Source organism: Pogonomyrmex barbatus, unplaced genomic scaffold, assembly GCF_055798465.1.
Source record: "Pogonomyrmex barbatus isolate J1 unplaced genomic scaffold, ASM5579846v1 scaffold2, whole genome shotgun sequence".
NCBI classification, from domain to species: domain Eukaryota; kingdom Metazoa; phylum Arthropoda; class Insecta; order Hymenoptera; family Formicidae; genus Pogonomyrmex; species Pogonomyrmex barbatus.
In genome coordinates this window covers 6,383,208-6,409,330 of record NW_028297116.1, presented here as the reverse complement: position 1 = coordinate 6,409,330, position 26,123 = coordinate 6,383,208, and the positions used below count along the sequence as shown (strand labels likewise).

Genomic DNA, 26,123 nt, shown 5'->3' with positions numbered 1-26,123 from the left:
TGCTTATACACATCAAAAGTTATTTATGAGAAATTACGTTCAGCAAGGAGAAAGAAAAATATACAGTGTAACGCTTACGGTGCGTCACTTGCGCTACTTCTCATTTACGTCTTAATGAGCCTCAGATTCCAATATCTCCGGGACAGGAATGTTTGTGCGCGTTAATAGCCTCGCAGGTCGTTAATTTATGAACTTTATTACAATCGATGATGGACACGAAGGTGCGGCGAAATGTCCACCGTCGTCGGTCATTCCATTCGATTAGAGACGTACGATAAATTTCCTCTTAAATATTCGCTCTAGTGAACAATATGCGAGATGAGGTCCATAATTATCAACGTCGACTGGTGCTAAGTATGAGTTAACTCTGAACTCACTACTACTTATGCTTCGTAATCATCAATATGAAAAGAAATAAGGAGAAATTATAACATAGATAAATTGTTAAAACATTGATCTTTGTTTGAACATTAGGATATAAGAAGAATATAAGGTCTTATATTTCTTTATAGATATTAGGTTTATAAAAAAATTACTCTTTTCTTATGATTTTTTAAAAAATGTTTGAATTATAAGCAATAAATCTAATGTGTGGACACGCGAAATTGTTTGATTTATAATAAAAAAATTTATTTCTGAAAGATTTTTTTAAATTTGAATCTCAATAAAGAATTTTGATTTTAACATAATAATAGTTTTGCAAAAACTAAAATCCAAAAAGTTCTAATCTTATATTTAATTTCACTAATTTTACAAAATTACTAAATTTTATTTAACTTGTAATAATGACATGATTTTTTTGGTTAGAGTAAAATTAGAGTTCCTTTACACATACATGTCTATATATAATGGTTAAAGAATTAATCTTTTTTCAAGCCAGATGAGATGATTACATACGATCCCTAATAATTTTTATTAACGTTAAAAAAATGTATATTTTATATATATTTTTTTATCATTTTCCATAAATGAGCAAAATTTTTACTTTCTTTTCTTACTTTGTTATTTCTGACTTTGCTCAATGTAAAACTCTTAAATCGACTATTTTGAGAAGAATCTGTCAACGACTGCAAGATTTAATCCGTATAACGTAGGTTCGTTAACGACGCGTCTATCCTACGTGCAACTTCCTGAGAAGTCCAGGCAGCCCTTACGTCTCTCCGCTAATTATTAGCCGAGCGCGTGAATCGCGTGACCAGCGTCGTCTCACAAGAGCCGCGAACCCGGAACTATTTCCTACATGCCCGGTTCTCCCCGCTCCTCTGTCTATTTTTTTTTATTATTCTAACCGTCGGTCGGTCGTCGTCGGTGAGAGGTACGACGCCGTTCTTGCGCCTAGGTTCTCGTGGGCGGAGCCGTACAGGAACACCGCGGAACAAGTGAAATGGTATCGCGTTCGGGGTCCCAGATAGAAAGTATCGCGGTCTCTCAGCGGGGCACTCTGTGTCCGGCATACTGGAACGGTCTACAGATTAATCCTTAAAGACACCCGAGAGTGTCCTTTCGAAGCATGAAATGAATTTTATTAATTAATTTTCTGAAGAAATAACAGAATAACATAAATTAAAATTAATCTTAACGGTAAGTAAACATTTAATTGGAAAATTAACTACGATTGACCAATATTAATTAGAGAATTTAAGGTAAAAGCTAATTTTGATTGTTTTACGTTAGTAATTCAAATGTATAATTAATTTTAATTTTATTCAAATTTTTATCTTTTAAACTTAATATCTTTTTTTTTTTTTTTAGTATAATTATGTAGAAAATAAATTTGAAGAATTTAATTCAATGGCAGTTATGGAAATGAATCTAAATAATTAAATCGTAATGTTGTACCTTATATTTATTTAGCAAAATTACATAAGAAAATCTTTTATTTCTTTTTCTCGCCTATAAAAAAATTTACTATAGCCTTATAAGATTTCAATATAGAATGCTACAAATAGCAAGAAGGTATATGACATAAAAGATATAAAAAAAATTAATCCGTCTTATGTCATCGCCTCTCAACTTCTGATAATCGGCGGGTCATTGAAATGTTATTGAAAAAAAATAGGCGCCCATCCATATTCGGGGTATGTTACATAAGAGCAATCAACAAACTCATTCACGATGATGACTTGTAAGCCATTCGGCGGAGAGCCGCTCGTGAGGAAGAATAGCTTTATGCGGCTTCGAATACGCGTAATTGCCGCGTGGACTTAGTGAAATCGGTGCATTCAACTTACAATTACGTGCGCCAGCTCGCATCGCGCGCAACACCGACTCGGGGAAGGATCGTGACCTTTATCAGCAATGAGGCCCGCGCGAGTTGGCGAGTAAAGAACGTTATTCTTGCACCTACGGATAGTATTTATCTATCGTGCAACGGCGAATTATATGTAAAAACCGACATCTCACCTTTTCGCGCGTTATGCGCCTTGCTTCGCTAGGTGTTGCCCAATCGGAAAGCGTTTCTTCGCTTATATTTGTGTTACTCATCGATATCCGCGCGTCAAATCACTTGCCCACGCTCGCCGATATCCCGACGGCTGCTCCGTTATGTAAACGAAAAAAGTGTTACGCTACCGCCTAGTTTTCCTCACGCGCCCAGATCCGCCGCAATTTCTGGCTGGATTACGCAACTATCTGACGCTTTCCATCGACTATATTTGCAAAGGAACTGCCCGAAAACGCGATAGCGTCACGTTCTCATGACGCACACGTTTCTTCCGCAGAAAGATGTAGCAAAAAATGCATTATTGCAAAAATATTTAGCAGCGTAATAAATTATGAATAAATTATCGGAAAAATGATTGCTACGAAAATTTATAACTTTTACAAATGATAAATTTATTTATTTTTTTTGTTTGTCGATAATTTTTCTGTCTAATTAAAATCCCAATCATTTAATAATATATGTATTGTTGGATTCATCAATAAATTTCCAATGATAACCTCAGAATCAACTTTTGCAACAAAGTGACTAATCAGTGATTAATCAAGAATCCGAAAAATATTATAATTCCATTTTTTAGATATTTTTAATTACAATTGTGTGTGTTTTAATATTATTTTTTATTAGTAACACATCATAGAAAAGTAACATAACATTAATACGTGTAACTTCATTCTAGTCTATTTAATATCTTATTCCTATTGTATTATTGGCTGACAAAAAACTGTTTGTCTCTCTTTTTCAAGAAGAATAAGTTATTGTCCCGAAGAGATACAGTTTTTACGGTCACAGTACTTCGTTCATCGTTGCGAGTATTCTTTTCAGAAGGAGAAGGCGAAAAGCAAAACCGTAAGAATTCGTGTTGCGTGTCGTGGAAGACATATATTTTAACAAAATCGATCGATCTTGTCCCATTATATCAACGAGAGGATATCGCGGCCGCGGGAGCACCAGAACTTCCCGGCATCGTGCTCTCTCTCTCTCTCTCTCTCTCTCTCTCTCTCTCTCGCCCTCGCCCTTGGGCCATACGGCCATATATGAAACGTTGGGCAATCCCGGCAATCGTCGGACGTGGGTGGCGTGGTGCGACTACGGTGTACCGTTATACACGTTACACCCACCTTTATTCTATAATATAGATCAGAGACGAACGAGAGATTCGCAGCCGCGTGCATAAACCCTCTTATATCATCGTCCGCCGTGCGCCGTATTGAACGTTTCATTACCTTTGCTTTACATAAGCCGCACCGGCGACGGGAGAGGAACGCGTCTCGACCGTTCCAGGGAGAACTCTCTTAAGGCACGACGGGACTCTCTTACTCGCGCCTCCTCGCGCAAAAGCAGCTTCCAGCGACGGGCTCGAGCCGGACCTTGCCGCGAGTGACATCACGCGCTTTTGCGTTTGACATTTGATGACCACTCGGGGAGAATTCGAAGTGTGCACTTACTCGTGTGCGTTTATTCAATGAAACTTAGGCGGACCTTGTGCCCAATTATAATTGCCTTATTCGCGAGATAACTCGTTTCGCGTCAATTTGAAAGAATAATCAATTGTGATTTTAACAATTAATAGAATCACTCATTTACGTATTTTTCAAAGGAAGAAAAAAATCGTGTGGTTAAAAGGAAAACTACTGCTGATTTACACATATCTGCATCTAATCAGGTGGTACATTTGAAATTAAAAGCATTGAAAACGGCGGCTTTTCCCGGCGTTGCGGGAAACGAGAGTCGCATATTCCCGGACGGAAGAGATAAATAAGATAATGAGGAGACAATTTGCATAACAATAATTTTGTTCGTCTCGAGGACGCGCGAATCTATCGCTCGCTCGCTCGTTTCGTTCTCTCGCTCGCGCTCTACGCTCCGGCGAGATGCTCGGCCTACGATCGGCCGAGTAGCGCTGAATCATAGGATAAACATAGTCGAGACGTGCTCTCTTCCTGAACTTTGCATGCGTGGTTACGATGCAACGTCGCGGCAAGCGTCCGGCATAGCGTTTCCAGCGGTTAACGAACGCGTTTCTGAGGGACAATGCCGTGCAGCCGCAAGCCGATCGATTCCGGTCTCTTCTTCTTCTTCTCTCTCTCTCTCTCTCTCTCTCTCTCTCTCTCTCTCTTCTTTCTGCTCGCCTCTGGCAACATGCCGTCGACATGCGTATCGCAGGAAGGAAAAGTCTCTCTCGCGGACGACATATAAATTAGGGTCATCTCTGGCTACCGGTTCGTCGGAGCTTTCCATCCACCGGCCTTTAAATTTCTGTCAACTTCCTCGTAAAATTCCGCGCAAACATCTCTCCTTAAAAACGTATAAACGTATATCGCTGCGTCATTATCACTATAATGCCTCATTAAGAAATAAGTTAAGAAGCGAGAGTAAAGTATAAATAAATTTTATATATATATATATATATATATATATATATATATATATATATACAAAAGTGGAAATCTCTTCGCTTTGTTCGCGAAATAAATGTGCATGTGAAATTAGTTTAGTTTCTTAAAATTAAATATTTGCTCTTTCTTATTTCTACTTTACACTTTCTTATATCCCGAGAGCTGCTCGATATTACGATACAGCTATTATTACATTCCCGGGTAAAAGCAAAATATCATCGTGTATCTGTTTAACATGTAGAAGTAAAAGTAAGAAAAAAGTATTTATGTATATATTTCAGTTCGATATACGCTAATCCGACCAATAAAATGGTAATTTCGAGAAAGCTAGGAAAAGAGTTGGGGAAATATGTATGTGTTCCAGGCACCATTTCAGCTACGAAAGTATCGGTAATAGGACGTCAATTTTCATTCACGTGTATCCTATGGGCTCACACGCACGCATTTCGCGCACCCACGTCCACGTGTGCAAACACCTGGAGTTTGCGTTTGCGCGTTGTTTTATTATTTTTTTTTCCTCACCGCAAGAGAAAGTGCGGTGCGACACCTTTTCCCATGCAATTAAGCTCGTAAGAGACCAGGCGAGGCGCTCGGCAGGCGATATCCGCGTTCAAAGCTTCGTTCACGACCTATCGTTGAAATCACTTAAGCGTGCGATACGTGAGTCGATTGTCGTACAGATAATTCGAGACTCTTTGTAAAAGAGTTCATTCACTAGTCTTAATACTGAGTCTTAATATTGAGATAGTAGTCTCGAATAGTAAAAATGTACATATATCATCTATCTTTGTCTTCGTTACACAAATATATTAAAAAACGAATTAAGTGAAGCTAGAACAAAGTTTCTTGAAACGCAAATAATTAAAATTTCGATCAAAAATCAACATTATATGAATTAATGTAAGAAATGCATGATTACTTCCGTAAAATTCAGCCATTAATTTATTATTTGTATCGAATATTCTATTACTTATATTTGAAATTAATTTCAATAAGCTAGCTCTTGTAGTACGAAATAATAATACAATGCAATAATACTTCAACTGTCAGAATAAATTTAAGATACAAAGAAAATCGGAACATCGGAATATCTTGTAATTATTCCAAAATCTTGTAATTAACTCGTGAAATATTTTGTGAAAATAAGAGTTATCTTATGATCTTTTGGTTATGTTCCTGATAATGCTCTTAATATAACATACATAAGACCGCGCGTGCAATAACATAATTGCTATCGTCTTGAAAAATTCAATATCTTACAGAATAAAATTATTAAATATTTTATTCTTCATATTTAAAATTAATTTAATATAATTATAATAATAATATAATAATAAATATAATATTGCTATTGTCCGCGCGAGTCTTCTGTGGCCGAGTGGAGTCGAGCCGCCGTTTGGAATAAAAGTGAAGTGCTCTCGGGGCAACGATTGTTTTGTTTACAAAAAGTACAACGCGATGACTCGTGGCGTACAGATGTGTGTCCGCCAAATTGTTGTTGTTGATTAATTTGAATAAAGTCTATGTATTTTTATTAAACGGTATTGTTTATTGTCGAACGCGGCTTTCTAACGAAACGCGAGTGAGAGCGTCAGTGGACGTAACAATATTGTAAAGTTAGACTTTTTCTTTTAGGACGCCACTTTTTATAAAGTCAAATAATTTAATCGAGATGATTATTGAAAAATTGATGTGGTCATCGCGAATATTGTTATGCAAAGGAGAAGAATATCCCGATAAGAACTAAAGGCAGAGTCAAGATCAGTGAAAACACTAATTATCACGGAGAAATCATTAATTATGTCGTTGCCGCTCTCCTCTCCCTTTTTTTCTACGTGACTCCGTTTCTGTCTGGCTTCCTCTCTTTCCCTCTTTACCCCACGTCCTTCTGTCTTTCGCTTGCATTCTTCCGCGATGCTAACTATGTGAAGTACTCCCACGACACAAGAATGCCGCTTCAAGATCATGGACTTACGGTCGTGCCAGTCGACGACTCTCTTAATTATTCCCAACGTTTTCCTCTTCGCTTCCACCTTCGCGACTTTACTTCCCTTGTTGCTGTTCAAGATGAAATATCAAAGTATCTTACGAACATGATTACTTCCTAAGTAAAATTTGAGTTATAGATAGTGACATTTGAATTTTGATGCAGGTGTCATTATGGAAATTTGTATAGATTCAGCAGAGTTGCATTATTTTATGAAAAAATTTTAAAAAATTTTCTAACGTAATAATTATATTAGAAGATAATTAATATTAGTCTTTATATTAGTTATTAGAAGTGCATGAATTATTTCTTTATTCATTAATAATATTAATGTTTTAAATAATATTGCAATAAAAATTTATTTTAATTGATTATATATATATATATATAAGTGATTATATAGATATTAAGGAAAGAAAAAAATATGAGTTTATTTTCCTATAATTATCTTAATAATTGCACTTTTATACTTATATATTGAAACAATCACAAATAAAATCGAATAGAGCATAATATAGATTTATCAAATATAAGTAATGGGATTACAATGTTTAGATGTTTATAAATTTAGATATTTAGATAGTTATATCTATATATATTAAAAATCTTAATGAAAAAGGGTGTCATGCTGCATGTTCAAACGCGGGTCCTCGCCTCGCGGAATTGAGTTCGCCAGTGAAATCTTCAGATCGAAAGCGATTATATTTATACGAGGTGGAAATTTAAAAAAGAAAAGCATGAGAAGCGTGCTCGCTTAACTGTCGCCGTTATCTTATGCTACGGATCATACTACTATTAACTCTGTAATACAGTGACTTTCAAATCAAGAGACAGGTAGTGTCGTGTATTAAATCATGCACAAAAAGAGACATTTATATATCAATAAAATATTCGGTTGAAAGAAATTAAAATAATTTTTGATAAAATATATCGTCATTTACGAAAAGAAAATAATTCAAGTATAATAATAGATTTTTTATCTTTCTTTCAAAAGTAACATATAATGCGGACTCAGCATCATGTCACGCTTCGTCTCGGAGTGATGCAAAGATGGGCGATTAAAATAGCTTAACATTAGAACAGCGTTACCTTTTCTACATCCGAGAAATCCGTTTTTTTTCACGAACGCGAAGTAGATTCCTTTTATGCTTCTTATATTTCTTTCCGCTAACTGCTTCCAGCTAGGAATGAACTTATCTGTTTTATCGTGCGAACATCGAAGAGTATTTCAAGTACTCAGCGTAGTTTTACCTTCTCCGCACGAGAGACTCATTTTCTTCTTACAAATGTGAAGAAAATTTCTTTCGTGTGAGTTACTTTTTCTATTTTTTTCGTGATTTTCTTTCCACGTATATGGAAGTTCCTTTTCCATTGTGCAAATATTGGAAAGTGGCTTAGGAAGCACTTCCTAATTAAATTAAAATCTGCGCTCAATGAAGCTTTAAGAAACGTCACTTCATTGAGTTGCTCGTTATCTTAATTATTTTCGGTAAAAACTCGCGCTTTCTTTCTTGTAACGTTCGATGATATTTTCTTTTTGCCAACTCTATTTTTTCCTCATTAATTCGTATGGTAGAAAGCGAGTTCATGGATAACATTGTTCCTATCAGTCTAGAAAAATCCAAGGAAAATGACGATCATGCGAGGCTAATAAAGATCGATCGTACAAGTGTTTATGAATTCACGACACGAATTTCAACAGAAGTCAACAGAAATAGAATTTAATTAGCAAAGAATAGAAAGATGTGACTGATCTCATAACAGAATATCGATTTCATAAGTTTCTTATATCGAAACTTAGAAATGAAAGAATCGCCCAAGAAATCTTTGCATTTTTCTTGATAATTAAGTTAATCGCATTAATGTATTTTTTTTATTTATGTTTACTATATATTTTTTATTTATTTTTATTTATTTTTATTATCAATATTGTGCTGATTTATTATAGTTAATTTTAATATCTTATACTTTTGAAATTTTTTATTATATTACTCACAATGCATTAATACCTAATACATTTATAATACAGGGATAACAACTTCAATGAAAATTGAACAGGAATGTTTTTTTTCGTGATCTAGGCTTAAGCAAGGAAGTATCGTTCTTTTGAATCACCCTCCTAAGAACATAGCATATCCTGAACATTAGAGCAATTGATGATGCATTCTCGCGAAGAGGTCATCCTGTCGTTCCTCACGAGCAGATGTGTGCGCCTCTTCTTCTATCTTTTTCTTTTTCTTCTGCCGCCCTTCCGTTTTCCTTTCTTTCTCTTCTTCTCAAGTCCACTGACCGAGACTCGCCAATGCCGCTGTGCTGTAAAGTCGTAGAAAAAGTCTTGATCGTAAAACCCGCCTCGCTTCCGCACTTTGCGATAGCTTCGCCGCTCGCGATACTTCGCGGAAATTCGCGACCGGACAATAGAAATTTCAGGAAATTCCTAATCCGATTGATAGGCGATACGCGGAAGATTCTATATCAAAGCTACTCGTGTATCTGCGCAGCGAATTGATGCAGGATGAAAAAAAATTTTCACGGGCAAATTAAAATTCTTTGCTATACACATATTTCTTCTTATTTATGCCTCTTAATTAATAAGTATATAACCATGCAAGTATTAAAGTCGGTTAATTATTTAATGAACATTTGTAATATATATACATACATTTGTAATATATATACAAAAGTAGCATTTTTTATCAGGCATTTTTTATACAAGCAAGAGTAATTATTAAAATATTATTCGCGAATAGAAATTTGCTAAAGAATACACTGGAATAAACAGATGTAAATAAAGGAAATATGCTGCTATTATATTCACTGTATTACTTTGGATTTACAATTCCAGTTCGCAGTCTCGAATATGATACGCGTTCGTTACCCCTTACGCTTCCATTTTCCGTGATCAGCTCTAAGAAGCGGCCGACGTCGCTTTTTTTTTCCCCGTGCGCGATCCTGAGGTACAGAGAAGACCGCTGAATGCACGATTCTCTCAATCCCGTAGTTAGCACGCGTTATTATTACGATCGTTTCGAGACAGAATGATATAATCCCTCTTGTAACTCGCGACAGTACGGTAACGAAGCTCGAGCACATGTCGCGAGGGCTGCTGTAATAAAGGGTAATCAAGGTGTAGGAATGCCGAGGCACGATGATTACGATCCGGCGGGCAGGGAAGGGGGAGGGGGAGGGGGAGGGGGAGGGAAGAGGAGAGGAGGAGAGGAGGGGCGGGAGGGGGAAGTAACGAAGGGTGCCCCGTATCGCGACGAGGGGGAAAACGAAACGGGTAAGGAGGCGAGAACGCGTAATGACGCGCGAGCGAGCAGGAGGAGCGCGTGTGTCCGTTGCCGTGCACGAGCGAATGGGACGAGCGGATAGAAAATATGGCCATGATATTTAACTAACTCGACCTCCGCGTGAAAGTGTTCGCTCTTCGCTTTGTGCTCCGCTCCGTTCGAAAGAACGCGCGAACGATCCCATGTAACGAGTGTTACGATCAATCGGTCGAGACAGGACCCGCGGTGTAATTCTGCGGGAGAATTTGGTACACGGCGTCTGTAGAGGTGGAGAACGGTTTTGCTGAAGTATCTTGACATTTGACAAGCTACTGATCTAAAAATAATTTTGCTGGATCGGCAAATAATTATCTAGAAGACGCTCAAGCGTGATGATAATATTGCAAAAATTGCTAATATTATAGAAACTAATTTGAACTAATAATTATTTTGAATTTTCCGACTCAGTATCCGGTCAAATTTTTATTTTTTTTTTTTTTAGAAAAACTGTGTACTAATACTCGTTGCTGAGAGCATAGATTGTGTAAATAAATATTGGCTTGATTAAATGTTAGCGAATTTTCTGATTGCTTGGTAACTAATTATCGTTGTCGTTTAATAAAATTTTTAATTTTATATTATCCTTTTGTTTTTATATATAATTAATATTTCTGACTCATTTTGAGGCGGCTTATTTAATACACCTACTATTTGAAAGATACTTAATGTAATGTGATACTTAATGTGATATTAAATGTGATATTAAATGTTTTAAATTTATCAATATATGACACATGACCTACTTCCAAAAGACAACAGATTTCAATTTCATGTCAGAAGATTATAATCTTGAGTTAAGGGTACATATCACAAAATGAATGCCTTTGTCTAGTCATACGATAAGTATCAAAGTGTGTCATCGCTGTATCATCTACGCTGCGAATGAAACGGTATTTAACAGTCGATTGTTTTTTTTTTTTTCGATGCAGATCGAGAATTTAAAATTGGGTTTCGGACTGTGTCCCGGAATCGGAGGGTCATTAGGCTGACGTACCGGAAACGGTTCTCGTTTGTGGCCGTGCGAGGCGCGCGCCAGCACGAAGAATTTGGTCGTCGGAACGGAAACGTCGAGGCCGATAACGCGTGGGCTATCATCGAGGAGGAGTACGTTCCTCCGTGCTCCGCACAGTGGTGCCTCGCCAAGAAGAAGGGCATCGCGTAAGAGAAGGGGAGAGCCGCGAGGTGGTACGGGCACCTTTCTCGCACGCGGCGCTCGCCGTGGAATGGCAAAAAAGAGAGGAGACCCTGTGACGTCACGCGACTTGTGCGGCGGTGCCGCTAGCCTCTCACTTGGTCGCCGACGTTCGACCCGCTCGGTTCATCGTGCTTTGTCGGCTCCGTACGTCTTCGGCCTCCTTCGATCAAATACGATCGCGCTATCTTTCGCATGATTATGTTTTCATAAGGAAAACTAAACAGAGAGGGAAAACGGAAATAAGCGGTCTTGACCTTCGACACGACGCGGCGACCGATGTTTCGGCGGTCATTCGTACGCGAGCGCGCACGGGAGTGACGTCAACGGGAAAACACGACGACGATTGTGCGATTACTCGGTGACACGGATCGCGAGTTCTGCTCCGCGTCCGCGTTTGGTGGTGAAGAGTTTTGTAATTTTTTTTTTCGTTTCTTGGTTGTGCCATGACATGACGCTCTCTCTGGATATGATACCGGATGGATTAAATCGCCGTTAGGGGTAAGTGCTGTTTAATCCTTCCTTGCCGCGCGCGTTCGAACCGACGGCGACGGATCGCTGCTTCTTGCAATCGTAGAGTATGCCGGAACTTCGTAACCGGTGGTTCGTTGTCCTCGTATCTCTTCATAATGTTAATGATTGTAGCGCGTGAAGGATTTTGCAGAGCGAATTATACTCCGAATATGTTTCATCGTTTTACGTATTATGAGGCACGTAATATATCTGTTAATTAAAATTTAAGTTCTTGCGAATTAAAAATCTCCGTGATTTGAAATATTAGCAACGCGTAGATAATAGAAGATTATAAAAGATAATGGAAGATAATAGAAGATTATAGAAGATAATAGAAGATTATATATTCCATAATTTTTAATATATATTAGTTTTTGATAAATTTGTTAAATACGCTATCTAAATTTGTCAAAATTATTATTTTAATATTCTTAATATGTATGTGTATGTTGGACGTATATATATATATATATATATATATATATATATACATATATATATGTTTATAAATAAATAAATATATATATATATAAAATATATATAAATAATATATATAAATAAAATATATATATATAAAATTAATATCCATTTCGTAATATTAGTATATAAATTTACATTCTAAATTTTATGAAACTTAATATTAAAAGTTTTATTTATAATTTATTCAATTTATTACTATTGGAATTTGATTAATATATATGTATATAAAATTAGTAAATAACGATTTTAAATTATAAATTTATTTAATAATCAGATATGCTATTGAAATGTAGCTATTAAAGTGTAAATTATACGCAAATTAGAATTTTAGTTTTTGAAATAAATAAATTTTGCGAATAGAATTTACTGTAAACTTATTTTACGAAGTGACACAAGAGGTTATTATAAAAGAAACTTATGTAGGATTTTTCGCACTAGTTTTCATAACTGTTGACTGTCTTATCATCTTGCAAATGTTCCATTATGATGGCAGTGCCAGACTGAAGTAAATTGCTACTTGTTGCACTTGTCATAGTTTATTTCAACGTTAAGAACATTTTATGCAGCTGTTCTAATTGTGAAATCTTAGAGATCGAAATTCAAAGCATGAGAGATGAATCGCAAAATGATCGAAGAATACATTGTGCTATACTTGACTTACTCTTTACGAAATGATTTTCGAATCTTTCAACTTCCGTGTCAAAAGTGCGTAAGAACCATTATTTCTGATTACCTCGATTACAATTATGTTAATATTTATCATTCCAGTATTCAGACATTAGAATGTTATTTATCCTGTCATTTTTTTTAACATCATTATTGCTTTATGCTTAAAATAGATTAACAATTATATTTATTTTGAAAGAATTCTCTATTTCTGAGGTAAAGTAAGATTTCTTTTGTAAATTTAAAGCCAGAATGGACGAAGTTGGATACAGTTTTATGACGTGAGAGCTACGTGCTAGTTTTGTTGATTAAGATTATCTTATGAATTCCTTATGCTCTTTCCCATATCATTCGCATGTACAAGCCGATCATTAAATAATGCTCGTGCCAGTCATTTTGTAAAACATTCCTCGCACCGAGAAATGCAGCCACCTGTTCCCCTATTGTACGACACATGTCTCCTCCCAATATAAAAACACACACACACACACACACACACACACACACATTTTTGAACAATAGTATTTTATATATATATATATATATATATATGTATATATAAGTTTTATGTCATCAAGAATGATTGTTAAATCATTAATACTTTAACTAAATATTATATAACAATTACATGTGATAAATAAATATGTAATTTATATAAATAATATTAAAGTCAATATTGAAATATTAATTTTCTTGAATTATTTAGATATGCACAGTAATTTGATAAATAAAAGCTAGATCGGATGATATTAGCAACTTATTAATTAAAATAATTTGGGATTGAATGTGTGTATGAAATAATAAATACGGAAAACAAATTTGAAGATAGAAATTACTTTGCGTCTATACAATCTGATGAAAATTATTCTTGCAATTACGCCAGTCGCTTAACGATCCATAACAAAATTTCATTTCTGCGGATTAGGATCGAATACAATAATTGTCTCTTCATAAAAAAAATGACGGGAATGATGAGGAACGTTATAAGTGCACTATGATTTTTATTTCTTGAAATAGATATTGCGTCTTACGTGCGCGAGAAAGCGATTTTTTGATTGGATTCGGTAAATAAACTTTCATAATCATTAAATTTGTGAGTCATTATTTTTTTCAAGAAATATCGACAATTTATCTGGTTTCCGCTTGTCCTTGTTACAGTTCGTAGCGCGTGTCAGTACTTGTCGTAAACCCTGTTTATATAGTACAAATAATTGCATTATTTTTCTTTGCTAATTTTAATTTTCATTCAACTAGCAATCGATAGTTTCAATAATTTATGGTGAAAATTTCATCATGAAAATTATAAGCGATAATAATTTTTTCGTTTTTTCTCTTGAATATTCAATTCGTAAATATTATTTTTGCTTATATAAAATTGATTAAAGCGAATAATAAACAGAATTAATAAGCAATAAAAGAAATTTTGCGTTTTTTATGCATAGATTCTCTTTATTAATGATACAATATGCAATTTATTAATTTGGTTTTATTGCGAACATAAATCTGACTTTTTTAAAAGAGGAAAAAAGTTTCTTAAAAATGATATTACGAATTGAAGATTAATTTCAATTTTAGGAATTTGAAAGGATTGGGAAATTTTCCTTTCGATAAAAAATTCCATTCGATTCGAAAGAAAGAACAAAGTTCGCTCAATTCAATACTTTCGTTGTCTTCTAATAACTCTTATGAGTTCTTAATCTTTAGTTGTGCTACACTTCTTAATCTTTGATTGTGCTACACTTAAACTAAATGCGATTGTAAAATTTAAATACGTTTCTATTTAATGTACGTAATATATTCTATTCTGTCATGCGCGAAGGAGACGCGATATTCTGAAAAAAAAAAAAATCACATGATCTGAGGGGATTGGCCTTTCAAGGTGGCCACGTGAGACGAATATGTGTAGGCTTGGGATAAATTGTCGGTGCCCTCTTCGAAATACATCAAACACGGGCGTGTACCCGTGTCTATCATCTCGGAACCGGGATTATGGAACCGCGAATTGCCATGTAGAGAAACGTAATTGAAAACGCTCACCTTTTTATTGCCGCGCGACGCGGATAATCGCCGGTCCGCGCCAGTCGGTGGCATCGCGAGAACATTTATGTAAGCCTCGCGCTCTCAAAGAGCGCGAATGCCCGCGGGATACCCCCGCAAATATCTTGCAATCGCCTTTTCACGGCGAATAGCTGGCTAGCAGGCCGCGCTTCGGAGTAACATCCAGTATACGTCTAGGTTCCAGTAAACATCCTGACTTTTCTCCGCCGCCAAGGCGGGGACCAATCTCGTAGTTCTCGTGCCCGTAGTTCGTGATACGAATAAATTTCTCCTAGAATATAGAGCCCAGATTCTAAGCCTTGTTCCAGGAAACACACGATCATGTGTATGGCACATGGATATAGGTATGTAGACTCAATAATGTTCAGAAACATACGTCCGCGTAGTGGTTAAGTCGTGGTGCTCGATCCTGCATCTTTCTCTCTCTCTCTCTCTCTCTCTCTCTCTTTTTTTTCTACGATAATGTATATAATTATCGCAGGTGGACTAGACGAGATAAACATCGGCGAGAATAAAGTTCTTCTTCTTTTCGTGCGTGCAGTTTTTTTTGTTAGAGCGTGATATATCGGCGTAAAAGAGGCGACTTTTGTTTGGGTATTTCCGTTAAATTTATCTTATACGGTAATAAGACGTTTAACCTTTCTGCTGCGGCATGCGAACAGGTTTTTTTTTTTTTTTTGTTAATTCTTTGCGAATAAGAAATTTTTTTAAAATTATTTGCGAATAAGGTAAAAGTGTATTGTAATTACGATATACTATCTTGATTTATTATTTGTATATTAATCAACATGAAACAAGGATGTAATAAATCAAAGAAGAAATGGGTTGTTTTAAGTGGATAAAAAAAAATATATATATATATATATATATATATATACGATGAAAATAGAATATGATGAGAATATCGCTAGAATTGAAAGATTACATTTTTTAATATGATTTGAATGCGTTTTTTAATACGTTTACGTAAGAAATATCCATCGTAAAGACAAGAATCTTTTTTGCATAAGTCGGCAGTGAGGAAAAGGATGCTGTGACATTTATAACATACACGTATCTACATCGATTGTTACGTAAGTTACATTTCGATTTTCAGTGGAGCGCTACTCGCGTATACGAGCCAGTTGTGTTTTTCATCGCGTCACAGTCCATTATTATATTACAGTTACGGGTCAGCGAGGCTGTACTAACGGCAAGTACATAATTTAGAATGTTTCGTCAGGAATAAGGGGGTCATTCTCAGGTGATCGCGAGCGAAATAGCCGGTCAGAAGACGGATTGTCGCGCTGATCGCGCCGGCAAAACCGATTCGCATGAGCGATAAAGATTATACAGCGTGTTATTCCGTTCTTATTTATTGGATCGGAACGCTTGGATGAAGTTGGATCAATCGAGCGCGCGCGCGCGCGCGCGCGAGTATCGAGGAACAAGAAGAAGTGTCGATTGATTTGCATCGAGACTTCTTTTCTTGTGGCGCGCGCGCGCGCGCCAGCGAGCGATTTATTATCGCGCGGCGGACGTTCATTAGACGCTCGTTCCTCCTTGTCTTCAGGCGGAGATCATTAGTCCGCGAGTGTGAGCACGCGATACTCGGGGTCTTCCTACTCGGCGACTCCGATTGATAGCGATTAATAAACGATGCTGGATTACGCAGCAGATCATCGGATTAATAAGTGTCCGTTGACCGGACGCAGGCAGCATGGCTTCGCGCAGACGCTTGATTTCTCCAAGAAAAGCGTTAGAATGACGAGCAACTTACTCGGCGATCACAAAACCTTGCAGTTTAGCGGCTGTTAATTTAGCGCGCGTATACGCTCTTTAATGGCTTAATTCTTTTTCTTCCTGAAAGTAGTTTGTATATAATCAAATGTTAGATAGAAATAAACTGCGTTGGGAATTTTTAATTATAACGTGGATATAAAACATGGTGTATGTGTGCAAATAGGAAGGTAAATGTATCACATTTTCTTTAATAATACATTGTTTAATATCACCAGTTTAAAGTCGATGTCAAAATATCAAAGCAGTTATGTTTCATTTGATTTTAACATAACAATTAACTTAAAAATAAGATCTCTTCTCTTTAAGAGATAATAAATAGCAAGCTCTTTTTTTATTTTAAGTAGCCTTTTATTTGTCAAATTTTTAATTTGAGAGATATAACTGCAAAGTATACATTATTGAATATTAGAATGGCAAATAAATTTAATTGAAAATTGGCAAAGGCACATTATGCATAGAATTTTTTAGCTTTATTACATTTTACATGCTGAGTATATCTGCACTAGAATTTGTAATGTTTTTTTTCCCATCTGTTAGAATACTTCCGTCTACGAACACACTTGCGAATGTTTAGCGGGAATCGTCGAGCGCCTCGCATCTTTGTGAAAGCGAACCGGATCTCGTTAGCAATTCGCATATTACACCCGCGACGTGATGTATCGTCCTGGATTATCACTGACTGCGAGCGATAGAATACCGGTATGGTACCACGTTCGTAGCCCTTCGTTCAGTATGTTAATGTGTACGTGAATAAACCAAGAGAAGCCGATACTCTGTTTAAACATCAGGTATACGGTTTGTCTTGGATTTGCCTCGCTTGGACGTTTCGTGTGGCGCATATGCGGACAGTATTGTCAACAGTAATCAACAGAAATAATCTCGTGGCTCGGTAATGACGTCAACGGATTGTCAGACTTGTGATGCAATTGTATTTTATATTCATTAATTCCGTATATCAATAAAATCGAAAAAAATGCCGCGGAGACATATTGTAAATGCAAATCCAAATCTTTTATTTCCGTCGCGGAATGAAATATCGCGTTTGAATATATGTTCGATGAAGTAAAACTAGCACATGCGTTGACATCAATTTATCAATTACTTGGAAAATACAATAGCTTCATTAGATAGAATCAAATGAGGATTAATAGATTGACTACTTACAGAATACGTAATCTTTATATGTAATTTTTAGCATGCTTAGATTAATGATGACTTGTTTTTAATAAAGTAATTTAATTGCGTGTTTAAATATGTAAACCGCCAATTTATTAAGTAGTGTAAGCGACTACTCTTAACTTAATATTTATGATTATATAGCTCTAACGGAAGTATAACGGAATATGATTGAATTAAATTATGCCAATGATAACAACGCTATCAATATATACATATATGCCGTTACAATAAAATCATATCGTCATTTAAATAAATGCAAATAAATTGAAGCCGATCCCTCTTCCGTCATACAATCTATGACGAGCGACTATGTATCTCGTTGTTTTCTCTCCATTTTGTTCTTTTTTTTTAGTCCTGACCGCAAAATGGAACTAAGAAGGAAAAAATACAGCGTAGGCAAAAATTATCGTGAAAAGGATTGCGAAATGAAAGACATTGCGGCGGATAGAAAAGGATTTCCAGCTAGTCTTACCACCACAGATCTCATTTGTTTATATCGTATTACTATCTCGTATTTTCGTAATCGAGCATATCATTTTCTTGGTATCATTTTCTTGGTCAGTAAACGGGAATTCTGTTATTTTCTGTATCAAGATAATACAATTGAATATTAATTTTTCGCGCATTAACTTTTTCTTTTGTTTTGTTTGAAACACTGTAGATTTTATTTATTTATTTTTATTTGATAGTTATACATTTAGTTTATATATTGTTGGTATTAGAGTTGAAAATCTTTAGTATAAATTAAATTGCACGAGAGGAACAAGAGTAATTTTTACTCAGTAGGAAGCTAAATGCGTGAACTTTCGTAATGAGACGGCGGTATAGCGAAAACGAAAGCCTCTCCACGGCGACCTGTTCACGAAAATTGCGATTTTCTGGCAGCGACTGACGCGATTACTTCTCCGGGAGCGTAATATGTAATTATTATGACGTTTCACTCGCATTTCGCCGGTGTATCCGTACTCGTATTGGTGAAAACACCGTGATCGGCGATCTGTCCTGGATCTGTATCTTTTTAAATGCGACCAACTTTCGTATATGAATTTATTTGGTCTGATCATGAAACGAAACGATCGATCGTAACGGTGGCGAGGTGCCATTCGATATGCCCTTCATAATTTCTCCGACCGATCCTGCCCTTAAATTATGCCGCTAATCGCGTCCAATCTCATAGCCGTAAGAGTTTGCTTCTGCTTTGATTATTTTTGTTATATTACATCCGCTTAATATATTAATACGCTTAATACCCACCTAACATCCGCTTAATATATTTACGATGAGGCAGTTTATAAGGTAATTTATAAGCGCGCAAGAATAGATTTTATGTGTTTGTGTTTATTTTCTGTTTTATTCCCATAACACATCTTTATTTTTGTACATTCTGCAGAGGCGATTTTAGGACGCAATCTAAAACGTAGGTGACGGCGGTTGCCGAGGGAAGGCCTATCTGATCTCAGGATTAACGATACAGCCGGGGTGACCACTTACAAGGTGGAGGCGCGTAAATGTCTATCGTGGACGAAACGAGCCTGCGCGATCGCGTCTCGGATCATAAAAATTCGAAAGGGGCCATCTCGCCATCTCTCGGTGGTGGCGGTGCATGCGTCTCGATGCACTTTCGATCGAGGTTAAAACACTTTCGCCGCGGTCGAAATTAAGGAGCACGCGCGAGTAACACTGCGCGTGCTGTTGTCGACGTTAACTCGATTGGCTCTTTGAACACCGGTAGCATGAGAACAACGTCGAAAGACAATCGTGAAAGCATCCCGGGAAGAGGCCTCCCTTTGATTGTCTCCCGTAGAAAGTAAATACGAACGAGGTAAGAGCGCGCCTCTTCTCGAATTCTCCGATCTTCTCTCCTCCCTGTCTCTCACGCGAGCGACTGTCACAATTCGCACCGGAATTCGCGAATTAAGTTTTATTTTCACGCTCCGCTGCGTCGACGTGATGGACAAGACCTTTGTGTAGTGGATTAAGGTTAAATTTCGTGACCGGAAACAAGCGCGACAACCATCGCCGAAAATTGTACCGCGTTTCCGAATCCAACTTTCTCCAACATGCTTACTTCTACAGTTTAATGACTATCGAAACGAATATATTTATTTGATTTTTCATTTTTCCTATTATTTGATTCTAATCGAATCTGAAGTGACAAAATCGAGAATAGAGCAATTAAATAGTACTACAAAAATATGTATTTGTTTTTTTTAATTTCTTGTTTTTTTTTTCTTTATAACTATGCTAACTTTAACTCTTAAACTAGCCATATTTTTTACGAACTGGCTGAAGTAACAAAATCGAGAATAGAGCAATTAAGTAGCAATTAAATGGTACTACAAAAATACATATTCATTTTTTAATTTTTTTCTTTCTTTATAGCTGTATTAATGTTAAGCTAGCACAGCCATCGTTTTTATGCGAATCAGTTGGAGAAACCAAAAAATCGAGAATGGAGCAACTAATTAGCAAAAAATAACAATTTATTTTTATATAAATGTCACTCGATTGTGCTTAATAGATATCATTATCCATTATCTTCGAAGTCAACTCAAGTTTCGGTCATTTCAAGTGTCAAATTCACATGATCGTCATTCTCCAAGTCTTGTCACGTGTCTTTTTTCTTTTTTCCCGCGTCATTTCTCTCCGCGTTTGAATTTTTCCTTCGTCTTTTCTTTTCCCCTTTTTTTCACGGTCACTCCGGCCGCACCATAAAAATGAAAATTTTCGATCCGCGACACGAACGAACGGCGAATGGCAATCGACGCTTCAAAGCGCCGACGGAACAGGTTTCCAAAGACGCGAGGATGCGCGATGCACCGACTTGCGCGTCGCTATGACGTGACCATCAGTCACGAGCTAGAAGGTTACGAGGAAAGAGAGGGAGGAAAAAAGGCGGACGATGCAAAAATGAGTTACTTCTGGGGCCAGCTTCGGGGCTTTGATCACGCGGGACTGTATTTTATGCCTTGTACGTATTATTCGTCTTATCTTTTATACAATGAGAGCACACGCGTTCAATGGACATACTATTAAAATCCTTCGAGTTCTTGAACATCGTGTGTGGCGGCTGAAATCCGATCTCGAAGCTTTATTTGATTCAAAATTGCGATAATGATGTTAATATCATAATAATTATGCTCGAGAACATGTTTTCTTGGCTTTTGTTGTGCATCCTGCATGATTAGCAAACTCGCAGATTACAGTTTTTGTTATGAATTTTACAAAATAAACAGTGCTGATGTAAGTGCTGTGGTATTTTAGCTATATATTTACGAAATACACATTACCATTTATTAATATGTATTATTATTTTTTTATATACGCGCAACTTATATGATTTTTTTGAATGATATATCTTTTATATCTAACAAATAACTAACTGCATTAATATGAATTATAAAATAAGATATATACTAACATATTTATTTGGTCTAGACAAGATTTATGTTATTTAAGAAATATGTGGTATAACGTGTGTCCATATATGATATTAATAAACCATATGATACTCGTTTCGTTGACATTAAGAGTTTCTCGATAATTATCAATTTACTATATCAAGTAATCTGGATAAAACCGGATCGAAGTAGAATCAAAACTTGATTATTTGCTTTTTATTTTGGACATGTACCGTTGCCATGCGGAATAGATTTCCAAAAGAAATATCAAAATTCTGTCATAAGGGTGCTCTAACAGGATAAAAGCTGTTCTTGCAAAATAAAAAGAAAACGAGAATTCTTATATTCACTAACGTTTTTCAATTGCATCACTTGATGCTCTAGCTGAAGTAAGAAATCACTGTTTGTCGCATTATTTTTACAAAGAAAGCTAAATATATTGTAATAAAAGATAAGCGCGAAGAAATAGAAAGATAAAGATGTTTTAAGAAAGATAGAAAGAGATGGGAGGAAAGAAAGGGGGAAACATTAAAAAAAAGTCAAAATAAAAATTATTTTATATAACAAAATATAATTTGTACTTTTTTATTACGTTTACGTTTTATTGACAAACTTATTTTTATGAAACTTCAATTTTATGTCAGGAATTTATGTTATCTAATTCAGGTTTATTATTATTTATTTTTTATCTTTTTTTGCTGAAATATAACATATGTAGTAGACAAGATTAATGTTATCTTTGTGATTGAATTTGCGTCGATTATCATCTCGTTAATAGAACTCTTGGCGTATGGTCTTTGTCCAAGGACATCACGAGAATTTTCCGTGACACATCCACCGTTTGTGAATATGTAGGGAATGCAGAAATGATTCTGCAGGAGGTGCAAAATAATTAATAGTCTAGGAAGCTACGTAAATAGCAATGGCGAAATAGTGAAAAAGAACGAGTGAGGAGAATGAAGCTTGAGGACTTTGTTCTCTAAGCTGGCTGGTTGCTCATCCAGCTATAAGTTATGTTCTCTAAAAACTTGTCAGTCCGAGGTTATTAACTTGCAAACGAAAAATGATGGGGAAAATGAATTAATTTAGTTTCGTCCATAGATTTGCACATCGTCTCTTGTGTAATCAGAATTTGAAATCTCGATTGTCTCGATTACTATGAACGAATATACACAAGATATAGAATCTATTATTAATTACTTATAATTATTGTTTTAATTAATTTTAAACCGAGATAATTTTCAATAAGTTTCTTAAATCAAACATAATATTAAAAATATTTAATTTGCACAATATTATATGTGACCGATTCAATATATGATGATACTTTGACATTGCTACAAAGTTAATAATTTGCGAATGTAAAAAGAAATTTCTCTTGTATTGCTATATTCGTTAGTCAGAAATTTTGATTTTAATAATATATTTGCGCCTTAAAATTGCAAAAATTTTTATAGATCATGTATGTTAAATATTAGTTAATATTAAAATTAAGTATCTGGTTCTTGGCATTCGACCGCGTTAGTTTGAATTTGAAAAAGATTATTCTTCGAGATAAAGGAGTGACGACGCGGTTGCATAATACGAAACCTAGTAACCTTTTGTGTTTCGATGCACCGGTGCTGTGAATAGATAATATATACCGCTTCGCCGCGTAATAATGAGCGCGCGCGTTATCCTGTTAAGGTCACTTGTTCGATGACGCTCGAACAAGTCACGATGAGCGCATGACTGATATGACAGATTTTTTTTTATTGTTTCTCACGTGGCTAATCCCTTCAAAATACTTTTAGAATTTTTTCCGATATATTTTAGTACATTATTAAAATAATAGAGAACAATAATTTAATTCTCAGGGAGGATTATTAGAAAATAATATAGATGAGAATGATTTTATGTAATTGAAAGTAACAAATTGTGAAAATTACAAAGAATATTTTTTTTAATAGCACTTGATGTAAATTTGTCTTCTTTAATATTCCTTCTGAGTTTTTGCATTAATTTATTATAATTGTTAAAATAATAATGCGAAAAGTGTTTTATATTATTATAGCTAATCAATACGTTAAGTATTTCATGGAAACGACGGCGTTTCTCAATAATTTACAAGTAATTTGCTTCGACTCGAAAGCGAAACTTTTCTAATGACCGTAACTGAGTGATAAGCGTGAAAAATTCATGACCTGCAAACGATGCATGGCCTTGATGCAATGAAAATGCGATAACGTTTCAGGCACGATTATGTCCGAGGGAACGATTACGCCACTTTCGTAGAAATCCATGCGAGAAGGCTCCACCTCTTCTTTAGAGAGTTAAATCGTTATTCATGACGACCGGCCGTGCCGTTAGTGTGCTGCGAGAAAATGGAAACAGGTTACGAATATATCATCCGTTAATTCACTCCTGCCGATGCCGCGCCGAATATCACGCGGGTAAATCCTACAAAAGTGCCGCACAGTGAGCCAGATCGAGTTGATTCGAGCGAATAAAAGTCATAAAAAAGTTCATGTCTTAGATATTACGATATCTTTCGTAAAACCAAAACTTTTTACGGTTTACAATTTCTTGCTTGACGTTAATTTAATGTCGAGTGAAATCGCAGAAGAAAGATTGTTATTTTTTTAAACTGTTATTCTTCATGTATATATTTTAATCTTTTTTATTTACATTTTTCAAAAATATAGAATAAAAGAAAAAATTTCTGAATCTTCAGAAACTATTAGTATAATATTAAAATAAAAAAAAAAGATTTTTAGGGAAAACTTTTTAGGGAAATTTTCTATATGTTTTAATTGATTTTATTTCCTGAAGGCCATTCTAGACACATATATATGTGTAAATTTCTGTTGTATGTTTTTGGAATTTTATTGTGCCTGTACGCGTTCGAATCCCACGACGATCTAGATACGCTTGAAGCTCCTTTCCATCATTCCACACAATCTCAGAGGCTTGTAGATAATTACGCGTCTAACACGATCGTGCCAGCGAGTATGCAAATCCTTGAGAGGAAATCCTGATCCTTTCACCACATTAATCCTATCACTGTAGTCTGTATCTGGCTTATCCTCCACAGGCGCTTAATTATAATTACGCACTTTCAAATTTAATACTTGGTTGGCGTTAAGTGACACGCATTTGCAGAAGCAAGTGCAATTCCATGTTATTACATATTCGACGTATTCCCATTTTTATTTATATAACAGACGAGTGAATAAAGAAAGTATGTCACGCTTATAGTGACATAAAGCTTAATTAGCTAAATCAATAATTTTTGAACAATAATAATCGAATTATGGATATAAGCCGTGCGTTCCTAAGAATCTTATGTCGAAATGCTTGTTTTTTTCTTTATTAATTAGCAATTAAGTGTATTTATACAATTTTGTGAAAACTCGAAGGACGCCAATAATGTATCACGTACGCAGAAAAAAATTAATCTTAAATCAAGAATATATATATTCTCATATAAGCAAGAATATTATAATCTTAGAAAAATTTTAATCTTCATTTGATTGAATTTGTATTGATGCAAATATAGATATTCTCATATCTAAGCAAGAAATATATTATAATCTTCATATAGAAGACTTTTAATCTTGAGTTGAGCAAAGGTAATATTTGCATCAATACAAATTCAATCAAATGAAGATAACAATTTTTAAGAAGACTATTATATTCTTGTTTATATATAAGAATATTTATAAGATGTATATATATATATATATATATATATATATATATATATATATATATATATATATATATAAGAATATTTTTCTTTAATTTAAGACTAATTTTTTTTTCCTATATAACTCTAGAGGAGCGAGTATCAGTTATAATAGTCGATGGGTGCTCACGTCCGTGATTTCCTTCGGCTTTTTTTTCCCAAGCATGTGAGAATGCTTTTTCATCATCTCTCACGAATACAATAGGACTGATACACGCCGATGAGGGTGTCCTTGTTGTTCTCTCCACCTTGGCTAAGTTTCATACTGCGGATGAGCCGATGACGATTACGATGATGACGATGATTTCGAGTTGAACAAACTGTGTTGCGATTCAGTGCAGACTACGAACGCCGGTAACCGTTAACCAAGCAGAGAGGCTCAACCGACAGTTACCACGGCTGGCTTCGCCGTTGCTGCGGGTGCCATTCGTTGATTATTACTCGGCGGCCGATCGAAAAGTAACGCGCGATTTGGTTGAGCATCTCTGGACGCGTGGCGGGTTACGCCACGCTTGTAAAGTGTGTCAATAGGAGAACAAACAGACAAATGTGCTCCTCGTGACTAACCCACTCACGAAAAGTCGCTTATAAGGTGCCGGCTAGCTAGCGGAGACTTCGATGACCGTACGGTATTTGCAGATGGCGAACCTTTTGTCCAGTCAATAATTTGACGAATTAGTAAACGCAAATATAAACAAAAGCATAGAGAAGTACTGCAGTTCTAATTGGAATTAGGATAATTGCAACGGGAATTTATTAAAAAAATATCTGCTTTAAATTTTATTAGTCTTTTTTGCGTGTTAATTTTTTATTTGATTTATCGCATTTGCAAAAAGCGTATGATTATGTACAATATTAAAGACCCATTTTCTGAGTCCTTCTTTATCGATAAAAATGATTTACAGCCAATCAGAAGGCACTCTTATCGATAAAAGAGAATTTAGAAAACATGGGCCTAAACATGTGT

General features: G+C 35.6%; 1 protein-coding gene across 1 annotated transcript in view; it reads left to right on the top strand.

Moving 5' to 3' along the window:
• Nucleotides 1-11,091: 11,091 nt before the first annotated feature.
• The window catches only part of RhoGEF64C (Rho guanine nucleotide exchange factor at 64C), a 66,077-nt gene continuing 51,045 nt past the window's right edge, over nucleotides 11,092-26,123 (top strand). The window contains exon 1 of the mRNA XM_011634008.3: nucleotides 11,092-11,851. The gene's annotated coding sequence lies outside the window, so the exon portion shown is untranslated. The remainder of the gene's footprint in view (nucleotides 11,852-26,123) is intronic.